The following is a 12,346-nucleotide window of genomic DNA, read 5'->3' on the forward strand; positions in this document are numbered from 1 at the left end:
GAGAAATGTTATCTAAAGAGGGTTTGTGGCTAAACCTGTCCCTTCATTTTACTTCACTGTGCTTCAGTACTCTGAACAATTTTCTTCTGCCAGGTACACTTTTGGTATCACATCCAGGCTAGGAAACAACTGTTTAAAACCATGGAGTGCCGTGAGGTAAGTTGAGGGAGAGGGACAGGTTTCACTCCACACCCCATGCATTCCTTTTCATGTAAAGGATGCTGTAAGCACATACCTCCACTTCATATTTCAGCATGGCAGACATGTGCACAGCTGCCTGTCATGTGTAGTTTGGCCCTTAATTGGTCTTAATTGTTCCCATTAATAGGGTGGAATGGTAAATGGCATGTTTTTGCTTTTGGGGTCAGTTGTCAGAAAAGCAAGGCCACACCTGAACCATACTTTTAGCAGTGATCAAGATATATCTTTTGTGCTGTGCTCCACCCCTTGACCTAATCCAAAACACAAGATCCCACACCCCAGAGTTACGCACAGACCCATGGTAGATCTCTCCAACAGACCCAGAAGCCACTGCCCCCCTCCCCAATTCTACCAGGGTACCAAGGTGGGGATGGGGCCGGACTATAGCTCAGTGGTAGAGGATAGAGGTGTACATGAATCAATTCTTGCAATTTGATATGAGCTCAAATCAAATCACAAAAACCTTGAATCAACCTCGAATCACTTGAAATGATTTAAGTTATTCAACTGCTGTTTTTCCTGGGAGAACCCGTCTACCAATTGGGATTGGCGGATAGACCAGTCCTCCGAGGCGAGCTGACATGTCAAGTCTAGAGCGGAGGACTGGTCTATCTGCTGAACCCAATTGGTAGACCAGCTCTCCCCAGAAAAAAGTGCCATTTTGAGGCCCATTTTCCCAGGAAAATGGGCCTCAAAATGATGTTAAAATCACCCGAATCAATTTGAATTAAATTGGGAGTGATTATCCTCGATCCCAAATTGGGCCCTCTATTATGAAGGCAATTTCAATTTGGAGTTGAATTTGTGAATCACCCCCGAATCAAATTGAATTGATTAGCTCTAGCAGAGGATCTGCTTTGCATGTGAAGGTTCCAGGTTAAAATTCCTGACCTGTCCAGGCAGGGCTGGGAAAGATTCTTGCCTGAAACCTTGGAGAGCTGCTGCTGGTCAGTGTAGACAATACTGAGCTAGATGGACCAATGGCGTGCTTTGGATTAAGGGAGTTTCCTTCCCAGAATGTTTGATTTCAAGGGTTGGCAACACTGCCCATTAATCACTGAGTCTTACTCCCAATGACTAGACTTCCTAGGGCAAGGTCTTAACCCTATTTATAGCAAATCTTGTCTGGCCAGTAGAATATGGATATCAGTTCCAGCTGGAGCAATATTATTAAGTGATCTAATAACTATTGACCAACTTTTTAGTGCATTTAATGAGATAATTGGACCACCAATAAATCTATAACTTTAGTATAATCCATTTGCATAAGAAATCTTATTAGCAGCTGTTCCCTCAGGCTCTCATTGGCCTTCCTTACTGAGCATGTTCCACTTTCAGTCTATTGTTTATAAGTGTAGTATTGATGCCATAGCTAGTGTGTCCCAGTCTACTATATAATTCTGTCATCTACTTGCCCTGAAACTGCTTTCAGCTTCATATGTGGAATCCCAATAACCAATCCTCAACTCTTTCCTTGGAGCTGATCTTGCAGTATAGAACAGTTTTCTCTAAAACTGTTTACTATTTGTTTATCATTACTGCATGTAAATGTTCATTAACAATTCATGGAATCTTAAATGGCTGAAAAATAGATTCCTGAACTAAATATTTCTAAAGGAGTCCTTCCCCACGAGAGTATATTTGTCAGAGGAAGCAGGGGATCGAGTCAATTGCAGAATATGCCGGTGTAATTACATTTTTTAATGAAGAGTATATTTAACCCCTGCACAAAACAAGCTGGCTCATGTGCTAGAGAGCTGTTTTATTGAGCTACAAAATACAAATAGATTTCTTCCACATGCAGTTATCAAACTGGCATCATAACATTTCCTCTACTAAGCCACGGAACTAGGCAGGAGCTGAATTTTCATCTCCCTCTTTCAAAAGGGAGATTTGCATAGAACAGGACAAGGCCTCTGTCGGGGCTGCTAGCAAGTGGATGGCCCAGCGGGGAGTCAAACAGGTTGTCTAGCAGTGATTGTGAGTCTATGACCAACACAGTCTGCAACTGAGCAACAAATTCTGGGTCTATCAAGAGTCAGCAGCTTGATAGACCCAGCTAGGTCTTTATTGGGTCCTTGCATTGTCTGATCCTTGCTGGGCTGTTATCTATAGTTCTATCCCCTATAGTGGGTAGGGATGGGCCCGAACTGGTCCGGAGGCCATTGTAAAGGCCTCCGGACCGGTCCGGACCTGGGCGGTCCGGTTCGGGTGCGGGGTGCCTTTAAGAGCGGGGGAAGGGTTTACTTACCCCTCCCGCTGCTTTCCCGCTCTGGCACTGTAATTTCAGTAGTAATTGGGGTGGCAGGATACCTCCCTGCCGCCCCTTCCCCGCTGTCGCTATGAAAAACTCCCAGGAGTCCTTTGTGCGCACGCACGTTGTGCGCACGCTTCACATCTCTGTGACGTGTGCACGTGCAAAGGACTCCTGGGAGTTTTTCATAGCGACAGCGGGGAAGGGGCAGCAGGGAGGTATCCTGCCACCCCAATTACTACTGAAATTACAGTGGCAGCATTACACTCAGACCGCAGTTTCAGCCCCATGGAACTGGAGTTGAAGCTCCTCCCTCATTCCAGCCTGACTGACTATGTGGGCTGTCCTTTTGTCAAGAAGGAAAGCCCACACGGCCAGCCCTCCCCACCTCTCTGCAGTCTCGCTGACTGCAGAGAGGCCACTCTCTGAACATATGAATGCAGACAGGAGAGCAGGGGGAGGGGGGCGTGGAACCACGGGTCCATTGTGCCTGAGGTTTCATTTTATGTCTAAAGGTGGCCACAGTCACAGTCCCACCACCAGAGTCCCTGGTCCAAGACTGCCAGCACTTCCAGGCTTTTGAGCTAACAGATCAACTACAGAAGCTCTGAGGATTATAGAGAGATCTGCAGACCAAGATACATCTAGTTAGTTCAAATCAATAAGTGAAGTGCAACACATATATGTGTTCTGGATGATACTCAGCTCTATCTCTCCTTGTCACCTGATCCTAGGGAGGCGGTGGATGTCCTGAATCGGGGGCTGGAGGCCGTGATGGGTTGGATGTGGACTAATAAACTGAAGCTGAATCCAGACAAGATGGAGGTAATGTTGGTCAGTAGGAGAGCCATTCGGGATGAGGAGATTTTACCGTTCTGGTCTGGATGGGGTTGCACTCCCCTTGAAGGAGCAAGTATGCAGCTTGGAGGTATTACTGGACCCGGCTCTGCTTTTAGAAGCTCAGGTGGAGGTGGTGGCCAGGGGTACCTTTGCATGACTTTGGATACTGCGCCAGCTGCATCCCTTTCTTGAGAAGGCAGATCTGGCCACAGTTACCCATGCCTTAGTCACGTCAAGGCTGGATTACTGTAACGCGCTCTATGTGGGGCTGCCCTTGAAGAATATTTGGAAACTGCAGCTAGTGCAAAATGCGGCAGCTAGGGTTTTATCTGGAGATGCCCGGTGGGAGCACATCACACCCATTTTGAAAGAGCTGCACTGGCTACCAGTTTGTTTCTGGGTCTAAGACAAGGTGCTGGTTTTGACCTTTAAAGCCCTAAACTGTTTGGGCCCGGGATACCTGAGGGACCGCCTGCTCCCAAAGGTTACTGCCCGCTTGACGAGGTCATCTGAGGGGGCTCTGCTCTGGGTGCCAATGAGGGAGGCTCGGTTGTTGTGTACATGGGACAGGGCCTTCTCAAACATCTGGCATCTCCTCCACGGACCTCTTCCAGTGCTTCTTTCTCATAAGAAGGTAGTAAATGTGGCATTGTTAACACCTGAAAATGCATAATGCTAGTTGGGACTACATCATTTGTGGGAATATGGAACATTAAAAACAATGCTTTAACAATTTCTTTTGAGGGAAAAAGATATCCGGGAGGGTGCCACTCATAATGCTGCTTCACTTAAGTTTGCAACCCTGGGACACCTCCATGGAGGACTACGAAGGACCCTTAGTAGGAAAGGGCCCTTATGCATCACATCTATAGAAGATACTCTAAGGATTGCCACACATAAATGGAGATGGTGCCCTCCATAGAGGGCACTACCCAAGACATTTCAAGGCTACAGGCAGAAAATTCAAATATTATCCCCCATGGTTGGAAACATATAGGGTTTAAAAAAACAACCCCAATGTAATTGACAATTATTTGCCCTTTAATGGTAGCCCAATATCAAGAGGCAGGTTGGCTCACACTGCCTAATGGGTCATACCAGAATTTTTTCTTTGGTCTGTCAAGAAGAATCCCCTTAAATCCTCTTTCCTTCCATTTTATCTTTGCAGAGAGTGCCTGGCATGTGATGGGGCTTTTATCCCAGTAGGACTTTTATCTTCAAACACATAAATAAACTGGCAGGTTTTTATTTTAATTTGGTAGATGTAAGAAAGTCAGGAGCATGCAGTCACATCAATAACCAGGAGTGCCTCGAGGAAAGATACCTGCTGTGTACTTAGTCATCTGTTTGTCTATTTTTTCTCAAGAGATTACTTTGGTTAGTCATAGTTCATTGTAGATGAGCAAATTGTTCTGTGTTATTCTTACATTATGTCCAAAATCCAGTCACAGCTGCATACATAGCTGCATACACCCCTATTGAAATCAATGAGGCTTCTAACTCTGTGCTGACTGGTGGCTACTGGTTGAAGGAAAGTCCTACAAGTTTATTGGCGCAGCGGGGAAGTAACTTGCCTAGGGACCAAGAGGTTGCTGGTTCAAATCCTCGCTGGTATGTTTCCCAGACTATGTTTCCCAGACTATGGGAAACACCTATATTGGGCAGCAGCTATATAGGAAGATACTGAAAGGCATCATCTCATAATGCGCGGGAGATGGCAAAGGTAACCCCCTCCTGTATTCTACCAAAGACAACCGTAGGGCTCTGTGGTCGCCAGGAGTCGGCACTTGGGATGTGTGAACGTTTTGGGTACACAACAATTTGTACCCGAATCTGCCTGTTTGGGGTGATTTGTTTTGTGCACAAATTGCCTATATGCAAGTCCCGAAAGATTCAGCTCCAAAACAAATCACCCAAATTTCAGAGCTGAAGGTTTTGTTGTTTCGGACCTCCATTTTGTGGTGATCTCCATTTTGTGTTTGATGTCTATTTGAATTTCCTGCCCTTCCAGGCTTCAGATCAGTGAACGAAAGCATGGGTTGACCTGCTGACGATTCCCTCCTGGTTCCAGGCTGGCTTTTTTTGGCTCTTGCCACTCCTGACTGACCCCACATTGGCCAGGGGAAGGGTCAAAGAAGGGGCAAGGGTGGGGGGAGTTCACGGAGGGATTTTCAATTAAATTTAAAAAGGCAGCAGACACCATTCTGCCTTTCTGCCTCATGAGAGAAGAGAGAGAGCAAGAGCTTTGCTTTGCTTTGCCTTGCCTTGCCTTGCCATGCCTATTATCTTCTACCTTGCGAGCCGGAGCCCAGCCTGCCTGCCCGTGCTGCTGCATGCCAGCCGGGGAATTGATTATATCTGCTGCATTGTTTGTTTTTTTGTTCCCAAGAGGAAGAGAATTCTTTTTTCACCACCTTCCTGCTGCTGAGAGAATCACTGCCACCTATTCCTGCTGTGTCTGTGCCAGCCACCAGCCCCAGCCCCTGTGGTCACTGGCCACCTGGCCAGCCACCCCTCCCCCCCAATTTTCCACAGGACATGCTACTCCCTCACTGCACTCTTGTGGAGGAGAGGAGAGCCTCTCCATAAGTACCTACAAGGGTTGGGGGACAGTGGCAAAGCAGAGGGAGGGGCCAAAGCAGTCAAATTGCTTCAAGACCAATTTGGCCAGAAATTCTTAAATTCAGACCAACCAGCAGCCAGTCAGTTGGAATCTGAATCAACGCTTCAGTGATGAAATGTCATTGAATTGCTTCTGAATCAAATTGGTCACCGAAGGTTCACACAGCCCTACTCTTGTAGTACAATAGATTTTCAGTGTGTGATGTGATATCACCATTCCTGAGCAGGCTAGCAAAATCAAAATAATCAAAAATAATATGTATTCACAACTGTTTAACGTTTTAAACACACACACACACACACACACACACACACACACACACACACACGGCCTGTGCACATTCAGAAAATTCAGATTTGGATTCATCCCAATCTGAATTTGACAATAATGGATTTGGCTTCTCTGAGAGCTGGTGATATTGGATCAGATTTGGAATTTTAACCCAAATTCTAACTTACATTTGGATCCCACCCCCTGCATAGTGGTCAATATGGGGAAGGAAGTCTGAGCCCACTGTAGTGAATTTGACGATAATTGGTCAATCCTCTGATGTTTGGTGAATTTTTGCATTTTTAGTAAAAAAAATATATGGATAAAATGGAAAAATATCTGGCTTGTTTCAAGCCAGAACTTTATAAAAACTTCTGAAACCTCCTTGTACCATCATTCCAACAACATACGGAGGAATCTGACCTTTGCCTACATGGAAAGGGGTAACAGCATGCCCCTGTACCTCCACTTTTATATTTCTGGAATGGATTATAAAATCTGGCATACATGGGAAGGACTCTTTTTAATCTTTTTCACATCTATGCATCAATCCCCTGATATCTGGTGAATTTTTGACATCTTTCTTAAAAATGGCTAAAGTTCTGGATCTGAAGCCCCTCCTAGGACCTCCCCCATGTGGAGGGAAAAGGACATTCCTTTGAATTTATATTAACTGTATTCTTCCCCACTGCAGGAACAGGCAAACCTTTTAAAAGGGGTTAAAAGGACTCCGAAACTTTTAACCCCTTAATGGCTAGAAGAGAAAGTGATAATTCCTTACCTCAAAAACAGAAATATTTGAAGTACTTTCACTTTTACTGACTGTGCTTCTGCAATGGTTAAGACAGAAATTAAATACAGAATCAAAAGAATGTCCTTGTTCCTCCACATGGGGGTGAAACGATGGTTCAAGGGAGGCCTGAAGCTGAGTGCCATGCGCACACGCATCAAACATTTGTGTGCAATGCTAATCCTGGCTGCAAGGAAGTATGCTGCAGCCCCACACACCCGCTTTTTGGAGGATCTCCAGTGGGGGGGGGGAAGTGGCAGGATGGGAGCTGGCAGGTGGGCAGCGCCTTCCCTGCCCTATATAGTAACCCCCTGCCCTCCTGGTAATGCACAGAAATGGTTCCGGGCACCTCCTTAGTGCCTATAGGCAAGAACAGAACCCCCACGAATAATGAGGGCCACCTGCATATATTTCTTTTACATAAAGTTTTGGAGGCACATTTAGAACCTGTTCAAGCCATCTTGTGTGCTATTGGCATTGTTATTTTTGTTGTTGTTATTGTTGTTCACTGACATGATATGCAGCAGTATGGAACCCCTGTGCACTGTGTCAGGACAATTGCAGTCCCCTTAGGCAGCCCCAACATGGCTCTTAAGGAGTGGCTGTGCAAGCTAATATCGGGTTTTTCATTTGTGACAGTTGTAATTATGGTAATCATTGTTATTCAGAAGGGAAAAATGTAACTAGAACTAGAGGATGAGAGTGTCTGAAATAACAAATAAAGTAACAGTAGATTTGGCAATATTTAACAGCCTTTTCATTAACCTTGGTCAGAGTTATTATGAGGTTGTTTTGTTTGATTATACCATTTTTCAAATACTGATTATTTAAGGACCATGTTCTAATGAGATTCCAATGCTGGCATGCTTCGGGGGTGGGGGGTGGGACCTGACTGGATGGGAATGCTAAATGTTGCCAAGTTCTTTCATACTTAATACGGAAAGTGTTTTTAATCTCATATAACTTTACCTATGACAACTCAGACATGCTTTAGTGCTACACTGTAGTAGCGCATAATAGGAATCTTAAGCAAGGCAAGTGATACTGTATATCATAAAGAGTAGTCTTTAATAGCAAATTGTACATTTTTCCATAAATCATATACAGGCACTAAAACCTTTGTGTTTTAAATCCTGCATCTGGTAAAATGGCTGTCCCAAATTAAATGCTGAATGAAATGTTCAATATATCAAACCAGGCATGGGAGGAATGAGGGAGAACTAATTGAAGTCTGAAAGGGTCCGCTGCAAACATATTACTTTCTTAGCCCAGGTATTTTGCTCAGTGTAACAGCAAGTACCTTATTATACACTTTCAAGTATGTCCTGCTGTTCAGAATTGGTGCTAATTCAAAGGAACATGTTTTCCATTTTTTTTTCTTTTCCAACAGATATTGACCTTATCAGTTCAACCCAGGATGGAATCTGAGGTCTTGTGTATGGTACTACACTACTAGATCACAGATCAAACTATGAATTCTTCTGAAACTGTAAAAAAAAATAAGTGGGGATGTGCAAACTGGCTCAAGCTTGAGCTGGTTCGCCATCAAACCAGGCCAGCTCAAAGGCTTGCCCTTGAGCTGATCCCTCCGGGCTGGCTCAGGGCTGGTTTGGGGTTCTAAAGAAAAATAATTTTCTTTTAAAAAATTCTGCTAAATCTGATAAGGCAGAGTGAGGGTGAGAACATCTTTGGATCCTTCCAATCCTTGACAATTTTCAAGGCTGTTATTAGTCTGTTTCTCTCCACTGCTGTAAATAGTCAGGTTTTCAGATTGCCCTGTTTGTGCACATATGCAATCTGTTGGCTTCCAGCTCACTTTGCACATATAACATCATCAAACTGCAGCTGTCTAGATGTCCAAATACCCTAGATACACTACAGATGCATAGGTATGTACCTAGTCTATCCCAAAGGTCTAGACAATCAGCAAAATTCATAATTAATATCTGGCCATCCACATTTTATTAAATTCAAAATTGGTTGGGTTAATCCACCTTTCTCTCTGGGGTATACTCCAACCAAAGTTCAATATTTTAATATGTTTCTATTTACTAGCACTGTTTTTATGAATTTTTAACTGTTTTATATTGTCTTTTATATTATGTTTTAACATACACTGCCTGGAGATTTCTATATTATGTGGTATAGAAATACAACAAACAAACAAACAAATATTTTTAACACTCATTAATTTCAATAGGTGAAAAGAAAGCACCTACTAAATTCTCCCACTGAAATAAAAGTAAATTATTTCAAATAAAATACACAAACATAGAACAAAACCCCTTTTCAATATATCTGTCTACATGTATTTCACGTATTCCATTGCAGCTTCTCAAAAAGAAAGTCAATTTTGATATCAAGTCAATGCTCCAGATCTTCTTATACCAATCAAAAAGTGGTGGAGCTTCTGTTTTCTTTTCCAGCAACTAGATATTCATATTTTAGACTTCATTTTTTCAAATTTCCCCAATTTTTGTTCAACTATCAAGAAAACAATAACACAAAAGCAATTTGTGTAGATCTTTTTCAGGTACAAAACTACTCTTGACATTTCAAGGAATATTCTTTGCTCCTTTACGTCAAAGACCACTGCTAAAGAAAAAAGATTTATAATCAACTCTAAATCATTTTCCAGCCCAATAGCTTTAAGGTAGCATGACAAAATCACTATAGGATCCTTCGGTAGCACATTACCTGTTATCTCACTGATTACTTCAATAATGGTTTTACAAAATTATTGAATAATTAGACAGAACCAAAAACTGAGGGGGGGGGGGTTGATGTGAAATGGCACAGTACCAGTAGAAATCTTGAGGAAGATTTAAGTAGTCTTGGTCTGTGAGGTATGAAATATATACCATTGGAATAATATCCAACACCAAGTTCTTTTGATACATGAAGTCTCTTTCCCTCTTTCGTCAGCCCATTAAATGGGATCCTCTTTACCTTGATCCAATTATCTTATTTCCCCTCTTCCCCATCAAATGGCCATTCTTTATTACTTGGCTCTTCCTATCCTATGTTTTTGTCATATCATTATTGATACTGCCTGGGCAGCTCTCTTTCCTATGTGTGTTTATGTTTCTTATATTCATCATCCTTCTTACTCATAGTGTAGACACCTCGTTATTACATAGTCAAGACTTGTTGATCCCTTACAGTTGTGCTATTAGTATTCTGGCAATGCATCATTCCTGGGTTTTTTCCCTTCCATTTATAATTTAACCAGTGCCAAAGGGTTATTTTCATCAAACGTACAAAATGGACACTTATAAAAATGCATAGGTTTTAAATTGCTCAGCAGTTGGAGTAGCTATAAGAACTAGCCCTGGGAATAAATGTCAGCTTCTAACATTAAGCACATAGCCTGTTTTCATACAGGTTGAAGCTAAATAGGACTCATTTATGCTCCTATTCCATGGGATTGTTTTTCCTCCCCAACTTTAAATTTCAATATAACTTCTAATGCTTTAGCATCACAATTAAAATGTAGTTCGTTGGAATGTGCCACGATTTCAAATCAATCGTATATGTTACACTTAAGTACCAATTGGCCCCGGCATACTGGCATTCATCTTGCTATGTCCAAGCTGGAACACTGAATAGCAAATGTACCTTTCTTTAGTAATGAGTACAGAATCCTTAAAATATAGTTGCATTTCCAATACATGTTGGTCCAATTAAAAACAACAACTATTTTGCCAATCCACTTGGAATCTGACTTGTTCAATCTGTGAGGAAAGCAGTTGCCTGACCCTTTTACATACCTCTCTGTGAAAATGGAAACACTAAGCGGATTTGTGTCTTTGCATGTTATCACTATTACAAGTACTGACTAGAAGGCATTGTTGCACAGAAAACCTTTCTTCCAAGGTTTGCATTCTCTTCCTCAGCTTTTCAAAGCCCCAGATGTGCTGTCGAAAGCAGAATGCTATGTTGGAAAGAATCCAGATTTGAGACCTGAATTTGATATACAAACATTAAAAATCCATATAATTGTAAGGGTGGAGAAGATCTGAAGTCAGTGCCAGATAATGTATATCCTAGCAGAACAGTGATCAAAATGGCAGACCTTACTGGAGACATATTTTGTGCTCTTTTTTCACAAACATAATTTAAGATTTGTCCCAGGACCAGCTTCAGGTTCCAGGGACCCTTGACAAATTGTTGTCTTCCATGTATTCAGGTGGGCCCTAAGAGAGTTGCTCCACCATCACCACATACTGAATTTACCTGAAACCAATACTAGGTTTTCCCCCAGGTCCTTTGATGTTAGAAACTGCGGGATTGTCTTCAATTCAAAGTCTTCTTCCTTTTGGGTAAATGGTAGGAGCATAGGAAGCTACCTTATATACAGAATCAGACCATTGGCCCATCACTGACTGGCCATGGTTCTCCAAGAATTCAGGCAGAAGTCTTTCCCAACCCTACCTGGAGATGCCGTGGATTGAACCTGGGACCTTCTGAATGCTAAGTAGATTCTCTCCCACTGAGCTATAAGCCTATATGGGTTTGACATGAACCCTGCCGCCTATTATGATCTTCTGGAGAGGTGCAGCTGCAGTTGAAGCCAGCTCATCTGGTGGTGACCTAGGACTGCGCTTTCTCTGTGGCTGCTCTGGGGCTTTGGAATATGCTCCCAGCTGAAATAAGAGCATCTCCTTCTCTGTTCGTTTTCAGGAAGACCCTCAAGATTCTCCTGTTCTCGTAAGCTTTTAATTAGAATTAATTTGAATAATTGTTTTAATAACTGTTTTATGCTATTTTTTTAATTTTTGTGGATTTTAATCTGTGACTTTTATATTGTTTTAAGTTTTGTATACCACCTTAAGATGTATATATCAGGCAGTATAAAAAATATGGTTGGTAGATAGATAGATAGATAGATAGATAGATAGATAGATAGATAGATAGATAGATAGATGCACAGAGGTGGTATCAGGCATTGACAGTGGGCTCTTCTTGAGCAGGAGACTCAACACACCATCTGCACGTTGTACACCTTACAAATAGTGAAAAGGCCAAACATGCAAGCATAACTTCGGCATTAATACTTTAAAAACAAGGCCTGGGGGGTGGCATAGTGCCTGCTGACCCCAACTTCTGACCATGCAATGGAAAACTCCTGATTGCAAGTACAGGCCCTGGGTGTGTACTCTGTATGCTCAAACGGTTTATTCTCACATTTGTTTGAGCATACAGAGGTTAGGAGCAAGGCCAACAGGTTTTATATTGCTCCCCTCTCCCTGCATTCAGTCTAAAGGAAAGTAGAACGTAACTTGGAATTACTGTAATCAACATATCCCTAGATAATGTACGGAGCTGCCTTATGAAGTCAGACAATTGATCCAGAACTGGCCACAGT

This window comes from Hemicordylus capensis, chromosome 4 (genome assembly GCF_027244095.1).
Source record: "Hemicordylus capensis ecotype Gifberg chromosome 4, rHemCap1.1.pri, whole genome shotgun sequence".
NCBI lineage: Eukaryota > Metazoa > Chordata > Lepidosauria > Squamata > Cordylidae > Hemicordylus > Hemicordylus capensis.